At 42.5% G+C, this 17146-nt stretch overlaps 6 non-coding genes across 6 annotated transcripts; all 6 read right to left on the bottom strand.

Annotated features, from left to right (window-relative positions):
- Window positions 1-2999: 2999 nt before the first annotated feature.
- On the bottom strand, window positions 3000-3072 carry trnaa-ugc (transfer RNA alanine (anticodon UGC)). The gene has a single exon. It is a non-coding gene; the product is annotated as a tRNA-Ala (tRNA).
- Window positions 3073-4112: 1040 nt separating this feature from the next.
- On the bottom strand, window positions 4113-4185 carry trnaa-ugc (transfer RNA alanine (anticodon UGC)). Its single transcript has one exon. It is a non-coding gene; the product is annotated as a tRNA-Ala (tRNA).
- A 3652-nt stretch (window positions 4186-7837) lies between these two features.
- trnaa-ugc (transfer RNA alanine (anticodon UGC)) lies at window positions 7838-7910 on the bottom strand. Its single transcript has one exon. It is a non-coding gene; the product is annotated as a tRNA-Ala (tRNA).
- A 331-nt stretch (window positions 7911-8241) lies between these two features.
- trnaa-ugc (transfer RNA alanine (anticodon UGC)) lies at window positions 8242-8314 on the bottom strand. The gene has a single exon. It is a non-coding gene; the product is annotated as a tRNA-Ala (tRNA).
- Window positions 8315-14814: 6500 nt separating this feature from the next.
- On the bottom strand, window positions 14815-14887 carry trnag-ucc (transfer RNA glycine (anticodon UCC)). The gene has a single exon. It is a non-coding gene; the product is annotated as a tRNA-Gly (tRNA).
- Window positions 14888-16589: 1702 nt separating this feature from the next.
- On the bottom strand, window positions 16590-16662 carry trnaa-agc (transfer RNA alanine (anticodon AGC)). The gene has a single exon. It is a non-coding gene; the product is annotated as a tRNA-Ala (tRNA).
- Window positions 16663-17146: the final 484 nt, after the last annotated feature.

Here is a 17146-nt window from a genome sequence, read left to right as displayed (position 1 = left end):
TTGGAGAATGTGGGCATTGATTCCACTACCTCTCGCATGCAAAGCGAGCGCTCTACCATTTGAGCTAATTCCCCTCCAATTAATGCAAGAAAATCATCAAAAACAACAAAAGTTAACGAGCAAGCACAATCCAATTGGAGAATGTGGGCATCAATCCCACTACCTCTTGCATGCAAAGCGAACGGTCTACCATTTGAGCTAATTCAACTGCAACTCAAAGAAGATAATCACCAAAAACAACAACAACAAATGTTAACGAGCAGGCAAAATCCAAGTGGAGAATGTGGGCATCGATCCCACGAACGCTAAGCGAGCATTCTACCATTTGAACTCGTTCCCCTGCAAAGCATACAAGAAAATCACCAAAAACAACAACAAACGTTACGATCAGGCATAATCCAAATGGAGAATGTGGCCATCGATGCCACTACCTCTAGGATGCAAAGAAAGCGCTCTACCATTTGACCTAATTCCCCTTTAACTGACAAAAGAAAATCACCAAGAACAACAACAACAAACATTACGAGAAGGTAAAATCCAAATGGAGAATGTGGGCATTGATCCCACTACCTCTCGCATGCGAAGCAAGCGCTCTACCATTTGAGATAATTCCCCTTTAACTCACAAAAGAAAATCACCAAAAACAACAACAACAAACATTACGAGCAGGTAAAATCCAAATGGAGAATGTGGGCATCGATCTCACTACCTCTCGAATGCGAAGCAAGCGCTCCACCATTTGAGCTAATTCCCCTTTAACTCACAAAAGAAAATCACCAAAAACAACAACAACAACAAGTTAACGGGCAGGCAAAGTCCAATTGGAGAATGTGGGCATTGATCCCACTACCTCTCGCATGCGATGCAAGCGCTCTACCATTTAAGCTAATTCCCCTATAGCTCACAGAAGAAAATCACCAAAAACAACAACAACAAGTTAACGAGCAGGCATAATCCAATTGGAGAATGTGGGCATTGATCCCACTACATCTCGCATGCAAAGCAAGCGCTCTACCATTTGAGCTAATTCCCCTCTAAATCACACAAGAAAATCACCAAAAACAACAACAATAAAAGTTAACGACCAGGCAAAATCCAAATGGAGAATGTGGGCATCGAACCCACTACCGCTCGCATGCTCAGCAAGCGCTCTACCATTTGAGCTAATTCCCCTTTAACTCACACAAGAAAATCACCAAAAACAACAACAACAACAAGTTAACGGGAAGGCAAACTCCAATTGGAGAATGTGGGCATTGATCCCACTACCTCTCGCATGCAAAGCGAGCGCTCTACCATTTGAGCTAATTCCGCTGCAGCTCAAAGAAGATAATCACCAAAAACAACAACAACAAAAGTTAACGAGCAGGCAAAATCCAAATGGAGAATGTGGGCATCGATCCCAAAAACGCTCAGCGAGCATTCTACCATTTGAGCGAATTCCCCTGCAAAGCATACAAGAAAATCACCAAAAACAACAACAAACGTTACGATCAGGCAAATTTCGAATGGAGAACGTGGGTATCGATCCCACTACTTCTCGCATGCGAAGCAACCGCTCTACCGTTTGAGCTAATTGCCCTTTAACTCACAAAAGAAAATCACAAAAAACAACAACAACAAACATTACGAGCAGGTAAAATCCAAATGGAGTATGTGGGCATCAATCCCACTACCTCTCGCATGCAAAGCGAGCGCTCTACCATTTGAGTTAATTCCCCTGCAGCTCAAAGAAGATAATCACCAAAAACAACAACAACAAAAGTTAACGAGCAGGCAAAATCCAAATGGAGAATGTGGGCATCGATCCCACAAACGCTAAGCGAGCATTCTACAATTTGAACTACTTCCCCTGCAAAGCATACAAGAAAATCACCAAAAACAACAACAACAAAATTTAACAAGCAGGCAAAATCCAAATGGAGAATGTGGGCATCAATCTCACTACCTCTCACATGCTCAGCGAGCGCTCTTTCATTTGAGCTAATTCACCTCAATTACTGCAAGAAAATCATCAAAAACAACAAAAGTTAACGAGCAAGCAAAATCCAATTGGAGAATGTGGGCATCGATCCCACTACCTCTCACCTGCGAAGCAAGTGCTCTACCATTTGAGCTAATTCCCCTTAAAATAATGCAAGAAAATCATCAAAAACAACAAAAGTTAACGAGCAAGTACAATCCAATTGGAGAATGTGGGCATCAATCCCACTACCTCTTGCATGCAAAGCGAGCGCTCTACCATTTGAGCTAATTCCCCTGCAACTCAAAGAAGATAATCACCAAAAACAGCAACAACAAAAGTTAACGAGCAGGCAAAATCCAAGTGGAGAATGTGGCCATCGATCCCACGAACGCTAAGCGAGCATTCTACCATTTGAACTAGTTCCCCTGCAAAGCATACAAGAAAATCACCAAAAACAACAACAAACGTTACGATCAGGCATAATCCAAATGGAGAATGTGGGCATCGATGTCACTACCTCTCGCATGCAAAGCAAGCGCTCTACCATTTGAGCTAATTCCCCTTTTACTCACAAAAGAAAGTCACCAAAAACAACAACAACAAACATTACGAGCAGGTAAAATCCAAATGGAGAATGTGGGTATTGATCCCAACACCTCTCGCATGCAAAGCAAGCACTCTACCATTTGAGCTAATTACCCTTAAACTCACAAAAGAAAATCACCAAAAAGAACAACAACAAACATTACGAGCAGGTAAAATCCAATTGGAGAATGTGGGCATCGATTCCACGACCTCTCGCATGCTAAGCAAGCGCTCTACCATTTGAGCTAATTCCCCTCCAATTATTTCAACAAAATCATCAAAAACAACAAAAGTTAACGAGCAAGCAAAATCCAATGGGAGAATGTGGGGATCGATCCCACTACCGCTCGCATGCGAAGCAAGCGCTCTACCATTTGAGCTAATACCCCTGCAACTCAAAGAAGATAATCACCAAAAACAACAAGTTAACGGGCAGGCAAACTCCAATTGGAGAATGTGGGGATTGATCCCACTACCTCTCGCATGCAAAGCGAGCGCTCTACCATTTGAGCTAATTCCCCTTTAACTCACACAAGAAAATCACCAAAAACAACAACAACAACAAGTTAACGGGCAGGCAAACTCCAATTGGAGAATGTGGGCATTCATCCCACTACCTCTCGCATGCAAAGCGAGCGCTCTACCATTTGAGCTAATTCCCCTCCAATTAATGCAAGAAAATCATCAAAAACAACAAAAGTTAACGAGCAAGCACGATCCAATAGGAGAATGTGGGCATCAATCCCACTACCTCTTTCATGCAAAGCGAACGCTCTACCATTTGAGCTAATTCAACTGCAACTCAAAGAAGATAATCACCAAAAACAACAACAACAAACATTACGAGAAGGTAAAATCCAAATGGAGAATGTGGGCATTGATCCCACTACCTCTCGCATGCGAAGAAAGCGCTCTACCATTTGAGCTAATTCCCCTTTAACTCACAAAAGAAAATCACCAAAAACAACAACAACAAACATTACGAGCAGGTAAAATCCAAATGGAGAATGTGGGCATCGATCCCACTACCTCTCGAATGCGAAGCAAGCGCTCCACCATTTGAGCTAATTCCCCTTTAACTCACAAAAGAAAATCACCAAAAACAACAACAACAACAAGTTAACGGGCAGGCAAAGTCCAATTGGAGAATGTTGGCATTGATCCCACTACCTCTCGCATGCGATGCAAGCGCTCTACCATTTAAGCTACTTCCCCTGCAGCTCACAGAAGAAAATCACCAAAAACAACAACAACAAGTTAACGACCAGGCATAATCCAATTGGAGAATGTGGGCATTGATTCCACTACCTCTCTCATGCAAAGCGAGCGCTCTACCATTTGAGCTACTTCCCCTCTAAATCACACAAGAAAATCACCAAAAACAACAACAATAAAAGTTAACGACCAGGCAAAATCCAAATGGAGAATGTGGGCATCGAACCCACTACCTCTCGCATGCTCAGCAAGCGCTCAACCATTTGAGCTAATTCCCCTTTAACTCACACAAGAAAATCACCAAAAACAACAACAACAACAAGTTCACGGGCAGGCAAACTCCAATTGGAGAATGTGGGCATTGATCCCACTACCTCTCGCATGCAAAGCGAGCGCTCTACCATTTGAGCTAATTCCCCTGCAGCTCAAAGAAGATAATCACCAAAAACAACAACAACAAAAGTTAACGAGCAGGCAAAATCCAAATGGAGAATGTGGGCATCGATCCCAAAAACGCTCAGCGAGCATTCTACCATTTGAGCGACTTCCCCTGCAAAGCATACAAGAAAATCACCAAAAACAACAACAAACGTTACGATCAGGCAAAATTCGAATGGAGAACGTGGGTATCGATCCCACTACTTCTCGCATACGAAGCAACCACTCTACCGTTTGAGCTAATTTCCCTTTATCTCACAAAAGAAAATCACCAAAAACAACAACAACAAACATTACGAGCAGGTAAAATCCAAATGGAGAATGTGGGCATCAATCCCACTACCTCTCGCATGCAAAGCGAGCGCTCTACCATTTGAGTTAATTCCCCTGCAGCACAAATAAGATAATCACCAAAAACAACAACAACAAAAGTTAACGAGCAGGCAAAATCCAAATGGAGAATGTGGGCATCGATCCCACAAACGCTATGCGAGCATTCTACAATTTGAACTACTTCCCCTGCAAAGCATACAAGAAAATCACCAAAAACAACAACAACAAAATTTAACAAGCAGGCAAAATACAAATGGAGAATGTGGGCATCAATCTCACTACCTCTCACATGTTCAGCGAGCGCTCTTTCATTTGAGCTAATTCCCCTCAATTACTGCAAGAAAATCATCAAAAACAACAAAAGTTAACGAGCAAGCAAAATCCAATTGGAGAATGTGGGCATCGATCCCACTACCTCTCACATGCGAAGCAAGTGCTCTACCATTTGAGCTAATTCCCCTTAAAATAATGCAAGAAAATCATCAAAAACAACAAAAGTTAACGAGCAAGTACAATCCAATTGGAGAATGTGGGCATCAATCCCACTACCTCTTGCATGCAAAGCGAGCGCTCTACCATTTGAGCTAATTCCCCTGCAACTCAAAGAAGATAATCACCAAAAACAACAACAACAAATGTTAACGAGCAGGCAAAATCCAAATGGAGAATGTGGGTATCGATCCCACGAACGCTAATCGAGCATTATACCATTTGAACTACTTCCCCTGCAAAGCATACAAGAAAATCACCAAAAACAACAACAAACGTTATGATCAGGCATAATCCAAATGGAGAATGTGGGCATCGATGCCACTACCTCTCGCATGCGAAGCAAGCGCTCTACCATTTGAGCTAATTCCCCTTTAACTCATTAAAGAAAATCACCAAAAACAACAACAAAAAAACGTTACGAGCAGGCAAAAACCAAATGGAGAATGTGGGCATCGATCCGACTACCTCTCGCATACCAAGCAAGCACTCTACCATTTGAGATAATTCCCCTGCAACTCACAGCAGAAAATCACCATAAACAACAACAACAAATGTTAACGAGCAGGCAAAATCCAAATGGAGAATGTGGGCATCGATCCCACGAACGCTAAGCGAGCATTCTACCATTTGAACCACTTCCCCTGCAATTCATACAAGAAAATCACCAAAAACAACAACAATAAAAGTTAACGAGCAGGCAAAATCCAAATGGAGAATGTGGGCATCAATCCACTACCTCTCGCATGCTAAGCAAGCACTCTACCATTTGAGCTAATTCCCCTTTAACTCACAAAAGAAAATCACCAAAAACAGCAACAAAAGTTAACGAGCAGGCAAAATCCAAAAGGAGAATGCGGGCATCGATCCCACGAACGCTAAGCGAGCATTCTACCATTTGAACTACTTCCCCTGCAAAATATACAAGAAAATCACCAAAAACAACAAACATTACGATCAGGCAAAATCCAAATGGAGAATGTGGGCATCGACCCCATTAACTCTCACATGCTCAAGCGAGCGCTCTACCATTTGAACCATTTCCCCTGCAAATCATACAAGAAAATCACCAAAAACAACAACAAACGTTACGAGCAAGCATAATCCAAATGGAGAACATGGGTATCGATCCCACCACACCTCGCGTGCGAAGCAAGCGCCCTACCATTTGCGCTACTTCCCCTTCAGCTCACAAACCAAAATCACCAAAAATCAATAAAAGTTAACGAGCAGGCAAAACCCAATTGGAGAATGTGGGCGTCGATCCCACTATCTCTCGCATGCGAAGCAAGCGCTCTAGCATTGGAGCTAACCCCTTCAACTCTTTACCAAAATCACCAAAAAACTATAAAAGTTAACAAGCAGGCAAAATCCAAATGGAGAATTGGTCATCGATCCCACTACATCTCCCATGCTAAGCAAGCCCTCTCCCATTTGAGCTAATTCCCCTGAAATTCACACAAGAAAATCATCAAAAACAACAACAACAAACGTTCCGAGGAGGCATAATCCAACTGGAGAATGTGGACATCAATGCCACGACCTCTCGAATGCGAAGCAAGCGCTCTACCATTTGAGCTAACACCCCTTCTCCTCACAAACCAAAATCACCAAAAGTTAACTCGCAGGCATAATTCAATTGGAGATTGTGGGCATCGAACCCACTACCTCTCGCATGCTAAGGGAGCGCTATACCATTTGAACTAATTCCCCTGCAACTCAAAGAAGATCATCACCAAAAACAACAACAACAAAAGTGAACGAGCAGGCAAAATCCAAATGGAGAATGTGGGCATCGATCCCACGAACGCTCAGCGAGCATTCTACCATTTGAACTACTTCCCTTGCAAAGCATACAAGAAAATCACCAAAAACAAACGTTACGAGCAGGGCATCGATGCCACTAACTCGCGCATGCGAAGCAAGCGCTCTACCATTGGAGCTAACCCCTTCTACTTACAAACCAAAAACAATAAAAGTTACCAAGTAGGCATAATCTCATTGGAGAACGTGGGTATCAATACCTTTCGCATGCTAAGCGAGGGCTCTACCATTTGAGTTAATTCCCGTGCAACTCACAGAAGAAAATAATCAAAAACAATTAATGTTGCCGAGCAGGCAAAGTCCAAATGGAGAATGTGGGCCTTGATTGAGCCCATTACCTTTCGCATGCTCAGCGAGTGCGCTACCATTTGAGCTCATTCCCCTGCAATTAATGCAAGAAAATCATCAAAAACAACAAAAGTTAACGAGCAAGCACAATCCAATTGGAGAATGTGGGCATCAATCCCACTACCTCTCGCATGCAAAGCGAGCGCTCTACCATTTGAGCTAATTCCCCTGCAACTCAAAGAAGATAATCACCAAAAACAACAACAACAAAAGTTAACGAGCAGGCAAACTCCAAATGGAGAATGTGGGCATCGATCCCACGAACGCGAAGCGAGCATTCTACCATTTGAACTACTTCCCTTGCAAAGCATACAAGAAAATCACCAAAAACAACAAAGTTAACGACCAGGCAAAATCCAAATGGAGAATGTGGCCATCAATCCCACTACCTCTCGCATGCGAAGCAAGCGCTCTACCATTTGAGCTAATTCCCCTTTAACTCACAATAGAAAATGACCAAAAACAACAACAACAAACATTACGAGCAGGTAAAATCTAAATGGAGAATGTGGGCATCGATCCCACTACCTCTCGCATGCAAAGCAAGCGCTCTACCATTTGAGCTAATTCCCCTTTAACTCACAAAAGAAAATCACCAAAAACAACAACAACAAACATTAGGAGCAGGTAAAATCCAAATGGAGAATGTGGGCATCGATCCCACTATCTCTCGCATGCAAAGCGAGCGCTCTACCACTTGAGCTAATTCCCCTGCAACTCAAAGAAGATAATCACCAAAAACAACAACAACAAAAGTTAACGAGCAGGCAAACTCCAAATGGAGAATGTGGGCATCGATCCCACGAACGCTAAGCGAGCATTCTACCATTTGAACTACTTCCCTTGCAAAGCATACAAGAAAATCACCAAAAACAACAAAGTTAACGACCAGGCAAAATCCAAATGGAGAATGTGGCCATCAATCCCACTACCTCTCGCATGCGAAGCAAGCGCTCTACCATTTGAGCTAATTCCCCTTTAACTCACAATAGAAAATGACCAAAAACAACAACAACAAACATTACGAGCAGGTAAAATCTAAATGGAGAATGTGGGCATCGATCCCACTACCTCTTGCATGCAAAGCAAGCGCTCTACCATTTGAGCTAATTCCCCTTTAACGCACAAAAGAAAATCACCAAAAACAACAACAACAAACATTAGGAGCAGGTAAAATCCAAATGGAGAATGTGGGCATCGATCCCACTATCTCTCGCATGCTAAGCTCGCGCTCTACCATTTGAGCTAATTCCCCTTTAACTTACAGATCAAAATCACCAAAAAGAACAACAAAAGTTAACGAGCAGGCAAAATCCAAACGGAGAATGTGGGCATCGACCCCACTAACTCTCACATGCTAAAGCGAGCGCTCTACCATTTGAACCACTTCCCCTGCAAGTCATACAAGAAAATCACTAAAAACAACAAAAGTTAACGAGCAGGCAAAATCCAAATGGAGAATGTGGGCATCGATCCCACTACCTCTCGCATGCGAAGCAAGCGTTCTACCATTTGAGCTAATTCCCCTTTAACTTACACAAGAAAATCACCAAAAACAATAACAACAAAAGTTGAGGAGCAGGCAAAACCCAAATGGAGAATGTGGGCATCGATCCCACTACCACTCGCATGCAAAGCAAGCGCTCTACCATTTGAGCTAATTCCCCTTTAACTCACAAAAGACAATCACCAAAAAGAACAACAAAACTTAACGAGCAGGCAAAATCCAAATGGAGAATGTGGGTATCGATCCGACTACCTCTCACATGCAAAGCAAGCGATCTACCATTTGAGCTAATTCCCCTGCAACTCAGAAGATAATCACAAAAAACAATAAAAGTTAACAAGCAGGCAAAATGCAGTTGGAGAATGTGGGCATCGATCCCACGAACGCTAAGCGAGCGTTCTACCATTTGAACTACTTCCCCTGCAAAGTAGAGGTGTGCAAAATTTCTGATTCTTAGATTATTCACGATTCGGCCGTGGAACAATCGAGAACGATTCACAAACGTCCAAATTCCGATTATAAAAATATGCCAAGGGAAGCGAAACTAAAGTGACCCGAGCGAAAAGTACGCGGAACTGAAACGCAGTAGCGCGCGGTCTTCGGGACGCTTTTTGGGACGGACCGAGATTACACATCCACAACTCACGCCTCGAGATTCAAAACAACAACAAGCATGGCTGAGCTGACCAACCCACCTCTTCGTGGGATCAGACCTGCTCCGAAAGGCAAACAACTTGAGGCGGAAGTATCAGCTAGCTGGCTGCAGTGCGTCGGTTAGCGTTCTACAGGGCGCCGCGCAGTGATACGAACGAACGAACAGAAAAGTAGTGGCTGGCGGTAATGGCGTCTGACTTTATTCAGAAAAGAGTATTGTGGTGGAAATGTATCACGCTTTTGAAAACAAAAAGTTTTTAGAAGAAAAACGCTTTATTTCCGAGACCCCAGCCAGCTTGGTGGACTATTTTCCTCTCGTCCAATGCCGAAGTCAGTGCTGATCGCACACACGGGAGGTGAGGATCAAATTGAGATTCATGTTAAAAAAGCCGAACGATCCCATTAATGTTTACACGTTCATGTTTGCACAAGTTAAAAAGCAGAAAAGCACTTGAATTTTTTTTTTTTTTTTTTGTACCTCTGAGAAACTTTAATGTTTACATGTTCATCTTTACACAACTTAAAAAGCAGGAAAGCACTTCTTTTTTTTTAGGCATTTGTATTGAAGTAGTAGTTCACATTGTCTTTCATTTATACCTCAGTGCACTTTTGAGTGGATAAAAATAATATATTTTTGCTCAATGCTATGTTTTATTCTGTTGAAGACTGAATATACTTAAAAGCTGTTGTTACAGAATGAGGACTTGAGTATTTTATTTACTGTTTTGAACTGTTAACTTGATACTGAAATAGTAGTTTATTTAGGCCTGAGAGGACTTTTGTACTATTTTTGTAACTAATGTACGAAACATTAAAAGCACCAAAATACATTGTTTTTTTTCTGCTGCCTGGGGGGGGAAATCAATAATCGTTTTATAATCGAATCGTAGCCTCTGAATCGTAATCGCAATCGAATCGTGAGGTGCCCCAAGATTCCCACCTCTACTGCAAAGCATACAAGAAAATCACCAAAAACAACAACAAACATTACGAGCAGGTAAAATCCAAATGGAAAATGTGGGCATCGATCCCACTAACTCTCGCATGCAAAGCAAGCGCTCTACCATTTGAGCTAATTCCCCTTTAAGTCACACAAGAAAATCACCAAAAACAACAACAACAAAAGTTGACGAGCACAAAAAATCCAAATGGAGAATGTGGGCATCAATCCCACTACCTCTCGCATGCTAAGCGACCGCTATACCATTTGAGCTAATTCCCCTGCTACTCACATCAGAAAATCACTAAAAACAACAGCAACAACAAGTAAACGAGCAGGCAAAACGCAATTGGAGAATGTGGGCATTGATCCCACTACGTCTCGCATGCAAAGCGAGCGCTCTACCATTTGAGTTAATTCCCCTTCAACTCATAGAAGAAAATCACCAAAAAAAACAACAACAACAACAAGTTAACGGCCAAGCAAAAGCCAATTGGAGAATGTGGGCATCGACCCCACTACCTCTCGAATGCAAAGCAAGCGCTATACCATTTGAGCTAATTCCCCTTCAACTCACAGAAGAAAATCTTCCAAAAACAACAACAAGTTAACGAGCAGGCAAAATCCAATTGGGGAATGTGGGCATCGATCCCACGAACGCTAAGCGAGCGTTCTACCATTTGAACTACTTCCCCTGCAAAGCATACAAGAAAATCACCAAAAACAACAAAAGTTAACGAGCAGGCAAAATCCAAATGGAGAATGTGGGCATCGATCCCACTACCTCTCACATACGAAACAAGCGTTCTACCATTTGAGCTAATTCCCCTTTAACTTACACAAGAAAATCACCAAAAACAACAACAACAAAAGTTGACGAGCAGGCAAAATCCAAATGGAGAATGTGGGCATTGATCCCACTACCGTTCGCATGCGAAGCAAGCGCTCTTCCATTTGAGCTAATTCCCCTTTACCTCACCAAAAAAATCACCAAAAACCACACCAACAAAACTTAACGAGCAGGCAAAATACAAATGGAGAATGTGGGTATCGATCCAACTACCTCTCGCATGCAAAGCAAGCGCTCTTCCATTTGAGCTAATTCCCCTTAAACTCACAAAAGAAAATCACCAAAAGCAACAGCAACAACAAGTAAACGAGCAGGCAAAATGCAATTGGAGAATGTGGGCATTGATCCCACTACCTCTCGCATGCAAAGCGAGCGCTCTACCATTTGAGTTAACTCCCCTTCAACTCACAAAAGAAAATCACCAAAAACAACAACAACAAACATTACGAGCAGGTAAAATCCAAAAGGAGAATGTGGGCATCGATCCCACTACCTCTCGCATGCGAAGCAAGCACTCTACCATTTGAGCTAATTCCCCTTTAGCTCACAAAAGAAAATCACCAAAAACAACAACAACAAACATTACGAGCAGGTAAAATCTAAATGGAGAATGTGGCCATCAATCCCACTACCTCTCGCATGTGAAGCAAGTGCTCTACCATTTGAGCAAATTCCCCTTTATCTCACAAAAGAAAATCACCAAAAACAACAACAACAAACATTACGAGCAGGTAAAATCCAAATGGAGAATGTGGGCATCGATCCCACTACCTCTCCCATGCGAAGCAAGCGCTGTACCATTTGAGCTAATTCCCCTTTTACTCACAAAAGAAAATCACCAAAAACAACAACGACAAACATTACGAGCAGGTAAAATCCAAATGGAGAATGTGGGCATCGATCCCACTACCTCTCGCATGCGAAGCAAGCGCTCTACCATTTGAGCTAATTCCCCTTAAACTCACAAAAGAAAATCACCAAAAACAACAACAACAAACATTACGAGCAGGTAAAATCTAAATGGAGAATGTGGGCATCAATCCAACTACCTCTTGCATGCAAAGCGAGTGCTCTACCATTTGAGCTAATTCCCCTGCAACTCAAAGAAGATAATCACCAAAAACAACAACAACAAAAGTTAACGAGCAGGCAAAATCCAAATGGAGAATGTGGGTATCGATCCCACGAACGCTAATCGAGCATTCTACCATTTGAACTACTTCCCCTGCAAAGCATACAAGAAAATCACCAAAAACAACAACAAACGTTATGATCAGGCATAATCCAAATGGAGAATGTGGGCATCGATGCCACTACCTCTCGCATGCGAAGCAAGCGCTCTACCATTTGAGCTAATTCCCCTTTAACTCATGAAAGAAAATCACCAAAAACAACAACAAAAAACGTTACGAGCAGGCAAAAACCAAATGGAGAATGTGGGCATCGATCCGACTACCTCTCGCATACCAAGCAAGCGCTCTACCATTTGAGATAATTCCCCTGCAACTCACAGCAGAAAATCACCGTAAACAACAACAACAAATGTTAATGAGCAGGCAAAATCCAAATGGAGAATGTGGGCATCGATCCCACGAACGCTAAGCGAGCATTCTACCATTTGAACCACTTCCCCTGCAATTCATACAAGAAACTCACCAAAAACAACAACAATAAAAGTTAACGAGCAGGCAAAATCCAAATGGAGAATGTGGGCATCAATCCACTACCTCTCGCATGCTAAGCAAGCACTCTACCATTTGAGCTAATTCCCCTTTAACTCACAAAAGAAAATCACCAAAAACAGCAACAAAAGTTAACGAGCAGGCAAAATCCAAAAGGAGAATGTGGGCATCGATCCCACGAACGCTAAGCGAGCATTCTACCATTTGAACTACTTCCCCTGCAAAGTATACAAGAAAATCACCAAAAACAACAACAAACATTACGATCAGGCAAAATCCAAATGGAGAATGTGGGCATCGACCCCATTAACTCTCACATGCTCAAGCGAGCGCTCTACCATTTGAACCATTTCCCCTGCAAATCATACAAGAAAATCACCAAAAACAACAACAAACGTTACGAGCAAGCATAATCCAAATGGAGAACATGGGTATCGATCCCACCACACCTCGCGTGCGAAGCAAGCGCCCTACCATTTGCGCTACTTCCCCTTCAGCTCACAAACCAAAATCACCAAAAATCAATAAAAGTTAACGAGCAGGCAAAACCCAATTGGAGAATGTGGGCGTCGATCCCACTATCTCTCGCATGCGAAGCAAGCGCTCTAGCATTGGAGCTAACCCCTTCAACTATTTACCAAAATCACCAAAAAACTATAAAAGTTAACAAGCAGGCAAAATCCAAAGAGAATGTGGTCATCGATCCCACTACATCTCCCATGCTAAGCAAGCCCTCTCCCATTTGAGCTAATTCCCCTGAAATTCACACAAGAAAATCATCAAAAACAACAACAACAAACGTTCCGAGGAGGCATAATCCAACTGGAGAATGTGGACATCAATGCCACGACCTCTCGAATGCGAAGCAAGCGCTCTACCATTTGAGCTAACTCCCCTTCTCCTCACAAACCAAAATCACCAAAAGTTAACTCGCAGGCATAATTCAATTGGAGATTGTGGGCATCGAACCCACTACCTCTCGCATGCTAAGGGAGCGCTATACCATTTGAACTAATTCCCCTGCAACTCAAAGAAGATCATCACCAAAAACAACAACAACAAAAGTTAACGAGCAGGCAAAATCCAAATGGAGAATGTGGGCATCGATCCCACGAACGCTCAGCGAGCATTCTACCATTTGAACTACTTCCCTTGCAAAGCATACAAGAAAATCACCAAAAACAAACGTTACGAGCAGGGCATCGATGCCACTAACTCGCGCATGCGAAGCAAGCGCTCTACCATTGGAGCTAACCCCTTCTACTTACAAACCAAAAAAAATAAAAGTTACCAAGTAGGCATAATCTCATTGGAGAACGTGGGTATCAATACCTTTCGCATGCTAAGCGAGGGCTCTACCATTTGAGTTAATTCCCGTGCAACTCACAGAAGAAAATCATCAAAAACAACAATTAATGTTGCCGAGCAGGCAAAGTCCAAATGGAGAATGTGGGCCTTGATTGAGCCCATTACCTTTCGCATGCTCAGCGAGTGTGCTACCATTTGAGCTCATTCCCCTGCAATTAATGCAAGAAAATCATCAAAAACAACAAAAGTTAACGAGCAAGCACAATCCAATTGGAGAATGTGGGCATCAATCCCACTACCTCTCGCATGCAAAGCGAGCGCTCTACCACTTGAGCTAATTCCCCTGCAACTCAAAGAAGATAATCACCAAAAACAACAACAACAAAAGTTAACGAGCAGGCAAACTCCAAATGGAGAATGTGGGCATCGATCCCACGAACGCTAAGCGAGCATTCTACCATTTGAACTACTTCCCTTGCAAAGCATACAAGAAAATCACCAAAAACAACAAAGTTAACGACCAGGCAAAATCCAAATGGAGAATGTGGCCATCAATCCCACTACCTCTCGCATGCGAAGCAAGCGCTCTACCATTTGAGCTAATTCCCCTTTAACTCACAATAGAAAATGACCAAAAACAACAACAACAAACATTACGAGCAGGTAAAATCTAAATGGAGAATGTGGGCATCGATCCCACTACCTCTTGCATGGAAAGCAAGCGCTCTACCATTTGAGCTAATTTCCCTTTAACGCACAAAAGAAAATCACCAAAAACAACAACAACAAACATTAGGAGCAGGTAAAATCCAAATGGAGAATGTGGGCATCGATCCCACTATCTCTCGCATGCTAAGCTCGCGCTCTACCATTTGAGCTAATTCCCCTTTAACTTACAGATCAAAATCACCAAAAAGAACAACAAAAGTTAACGAGCAGGCAAAATCCAAACGGAGAATGTGGGCATCGACCCCACTAACTCTCACATGCTAAAGCGAGCGCTCTACCATTTGAACCACTTCCCCTGCAAGTCATACAAGAAAATCACTAAAAACAACAAAAGTTAACGAGCAGGCAAAATCCAAATGGAGAATGTGGGCATCGATCCCACTACCTCTCGCATGCGAAGCAAGCGTTCTACCATTTGAGCTAATTCCCCTTTAACTTACACAAGAAAATCACCAAAAACAATAACAACAAAAGTTGAGGAGCAGGCAAAACCCAAATGGAGAATGTGGGCATCGATCCCACTACCACTCGCATGCAAAGCAAGCGCTCTACCATTTGAGCTAATACCCCTTTAACTCACAAAAGACAATCACCAAAAAGAACAACAAAACTTAACGAGCAGGCAAAATCCAAATGGAGAATGTGGGTATCGATCCGACTACCTCTCACATGCAAAGCAAGCGATCTACCATTTGAGCTAATTCCCCTGCAACTCAGAAGATAATCACAAAAAACAATAAAAGTTAACAAGCAGGCAAAATGCAGTTGGAGAATGTGGGCATCGATCCCACGAACGCTAAGCGAGCGTTCTACCATTTGAACTACTTCCCCTGCAAAGCATACAAGAAAATCACCAAAAACAACAACAAACATTACGAGCAGGTAAAATCCAAATGGAAAATGTGGGCATCAATCCCACTAACTCTCGCATGCAAAGCAAGCGCTCTACCATTTGAGCTAATTCCCCTTTAAGTCACACAAGAACATCACCAAAAACAACAACAACAAAAGTTGACGAGCACAAAAAATCCAAATGGAGAATGTGGGCATCAATCCCACTACCTCTCGCATGCTAAGCGACCGCTATACCATTTGAGCTAATTCCCCTGCTACTCACGTCAGAAAATCACTAAAAACAACAGCAACAACAAGTAAACGAGCAGGCAAAACGCAATTGGAGAATGTGGGCATTGATCCCACTACGTCTCGCATGCAAAGCGAGCGCTCTACCATTTGAGTTAATTCCCCTTCAACTCATAGAAGAAAATCACCAAAAAAAACAACAACAACAACAAGTTAACGGGCAATCAAAATCCAATTGGAGAATGTGGGCATCAATCCCACTACCTCTCGCATGCAAAGCAAGCGCTATACCATTTGAGCTAATTCCCCTTCAACTCACAGAAGAAAATCTTCCAAAAACAACAACAAGTTAACGAGCAGGCAAAATCCAATTGGGGAATGTGGGCATCGATCCCACGAACGCTAAGCGAGCGTTCTACCATTTGAACTACTTCCCCTGCAAAGCATACAAGAAAATCACCAAAAACAACAAAAGTTAACGAGCAGGCAAAATCCAAATGGAGAATGTGGGCATCGATCCCACTACCTCTCACATACGAAACAAGCTTTCTACCATTTGAGCTAATTCCCCTTAAACTTACACAAGAAAATCACCAAAAACAACAACAACAAAAGTTGACGAGCAGGCAAAATCCAAATGGAGAATGTGGGTATCGATCCCACTACCTCTCGCATGCTAAGCGAGCGCTCTACCATTTGAGCTAATTCCCCTTTACCTCACCAAAAAAATCACCAAAAACAACACCAACAAACATTACGATTAGGTAAAATCTAAATGGAGAATGTGGGCATCGATCCCACTACGTCTCGCATGCGCGGCAAGCGCTCTACCATTTGAGCTAATTCCCCTTTAACTCACAGAAGAAAATCACCAAAAACAACAACAACAAACATTACGAGCAGGTAAAATCCAAAAGGAGAATGTGGGCATCAATCCCACTACCTCTCGCATGCGAAGCAAGCGTTCTACCATTTGAGCTAATTCCCCTTTAACTTACACAAGAAAATCACCAAAAACAACAACAACAAAAGTTGACGAGCAGGCAAAATCCAAATGGAGTATGTGGGTATCGATCCAACTACCTCTCGCATGCGAAGCAAGCGTTCTACCATTTGAGCTAATTCCCCTTTAACTCACAAAAGAAAATCACCAAAAAGAACAACAAAACTTAACGAGCAGGCAAAATACAAATGG

The sequence above is a fragment of the Festucalex cinctus genome, chromosome 7, assembly GCF_051991245.1.
Source record: "Festucalex cinctus isolate MCC-2025b chromosome 7, RoL_Fcin_1.0, whole genome shotgun sequence".
Lineage (NCBI taxonomy): Eukaryota > Metazoa > Chordata > Actinopteri > Syngnathiformes > Syngnathidae > Festucalex > Festucalex cinctus.
Note: the sequence above shows the minus strand (reverse complement) of the source record. Positions and strands in the feature narration are given on the sequence as shown.